The following is a 2772-nucleotide window of genomic DNA, read 5'->3' on the forward strand; positions in this document are numbered from 1 at the left end:
CTACAATCAATTTAAAATCAATTTAAAATGAATTTAATACTGAAATTATTTTTGAATTTAATAATAAAGTAAGTATTTATATAATTTATACTGAATTCATTATCAACTGATTTTCAATCAATTATTAATTACTTAAATATATAAATTAAATCTATTTTTATTATTATAATTAATTAACAATTAATTCAGAATTAGTTCAAAATCAATTTAAAATTAATTTAATACTGAAATTGTTCTTGAATTTAATAATAAAGTAAGTATTTATATAATTTATATTGAATCAATTATTAACTGATTTTCAATCAATTATTAATTACTTAAATATATAGATTGAATCTATTTTTATTATTATAATTAATTAATAATCAATTAATAATCAATTTAGAATTAAGTCAGAATTAGACTAGCTACTGAAACTATAAATTTTACATTTAATTTCATTTAATATAATCTTATACATTTCTTGATATGAATTCTACTGAAACTAGTTATTAAAAAAACATATAAAGTAACTATATATCAGATTTTAAAATGAAATCATAACTTGAAAAAAATGAGAAAGTGATCTTATTTAATCTCATTTAGTCTTATTCTTGATATAAAGTTACTATTTTTAGACATTTTAAGGTTTTTTTAGACTATTTTTAATTTTTTAAAAAGTAACACTTTTTAGTAATACTTAAATAATATTTAAAGTTATTTAAAGCAATAAAAATAATTTGAATTGAGAAGTGAAAATCATGATCTTATTTAAAAAATATAATAAGAGTAGATAGTAAGTCTTACTAAAACAGTATAAAACTACTATTTAATCTTAAAACTATGTAATGAGATTAGTTAAATTAATAATAAAACTATTAAAAAATCTAATTCTGATCTCAGATATAATTACATAGTCAGTCTAGTCAGAATTAATTTAAAATTAATTTAAAACTAATTGTTAAATATTTTTATCTTAATATTTTAAAATTCTGTAAAATATCTCTTTATATTCTATATGAATTTGTCTGTTTATTTAATTGATTATAAATCAGCTATACATGCTTTGATTAATTGATAAGCTGAGTGAATGAATGAATAAGTGAATTGAAAGATTGAAAGTTAATTACCAACTGATTATTACTGTAGAAAGTAGAAAACTTGACCTTGCTAAGTGTATCACTTAATCTTGTTATGTAAGCTAATCTTATAAATATAACCTGTGTTACTATCTGATCTCACTCAATACATCTTTTCTTATAATTTGAAATCACTCAATTATTTATCATTAATTCTACAATCAATTTAAAATCAATTTAAAATCAATTTAATACTGAAATTATTCTTGAATTTAATAATAAAGTAAGTATTTATATAATTTACACTGAATTGATTATCAATTGATTTTCAATCAATTATTAATTACTTAAATATATAGATTGAATTTATTTTTATTACTATAATTAATTAACAATTAATTCAGAATCAATTTAAAATTAATTTAAAATTAATTTAATACTGAAATTATTTTTGAATTTAATAATAAAGTAAGTATTTATATAATTTACACTGAATTAATTATCAATTGATTTTCAATCAATTGTTAATTACTTAAATATATAGATTGAATTTATTTTTATTATTATAATCAATTAACAAGCAATTCAGAATCAATTTAAAATCAATTTAAAATTAATTATTAAGTATTTTTATCTTAATATATTTTAAAATTCTGTAAAATATCTCTTTATATTCTATATGAATTTATCTGTTTATTTAATTAATTATGAATCAGCTAATACTTTGATTAATTAAGTGAATTGAAAGATTGAGTAAATTGAAAGATTGAAAGTCAATTATTAACTGATTATTACTGTATTATATGAGGTCAGAGTCATGATTATGTAATAAGATCAAGTGACACACTTAGTAAGGTCAAGTTTTCTGTATACACTTATTACTGTGTGTATACAGAAAACTTGACCTTGCTAAGTACATCACTTAATCTTATTACATAATCATGACTCTGACCTCACATAATACAGTAATAATCAGTTGATAATTGACTTTCAATCTTTCAATTCACTTATTCATTCAGCTTATCAATCAATCAAAGCATGTATAACTGATTCATAATCAATTAAATAAACAGATAAATTTATATAGAATATAAAGAGATATTTTACAGAATTTTAAAATATATCAAGATAAAAATATGTAATAATTAATTTTAAATTAATTTTAAATTGATTCTGAATTGATTCTGAATTAATTATAGTAATAAAAATAAATTTAATCTATATATTTAAGTAATTAATAATTGATTGAAAATCAGTTAATAATCAATTCAGTATTATTATTAAATTCAAGAATAATTTCAGTATTAAATTGATTTTGAATTGATTTTAAATTGATTTTAAATTGATTTTAAATTGATTCTGAATTGATTATAGTAATAAAAATAGATTTAATCTATATATTTAAATAATTAATAATTGATTGAAAATCAGTTAATAATCAATTCAGTATTATTATTAAATTCAAGAATAATTTCAGTATTAAATTGATTTTGAATTGATTTTGAATTAATTAAGAATTGATTGTAGAATTGATGATAAATAATTGAGTGATTTCAAATTACAAGAAAAGATGTATTGAGCGAGGTCAGGTAGTGGCACGGGCCACATTTGCGAGGTCAGCTTACATAACGAGGTCAAGTGGCGCACTTAGCGAGGTCAAGTTTTCTGCTTCCTGTATTACTGTATTGTGCGAGGTCAGGGTCATGATTATGTA

Source organism: Blastomyces dermatitidis, assembly GCF_000003525.1.
Source record: "Blastomyces dermatitidis ER-3 genomic scaffold supercont1.4, whole genome shotgun sequence".
Lineage (NCBI taxonomy): Eukaryota > Fungi > Ascomycota > Eurotiomycetes > Onygenales > Ajellomycetaceae > Blastomyces > Blastomyces dermatitidis.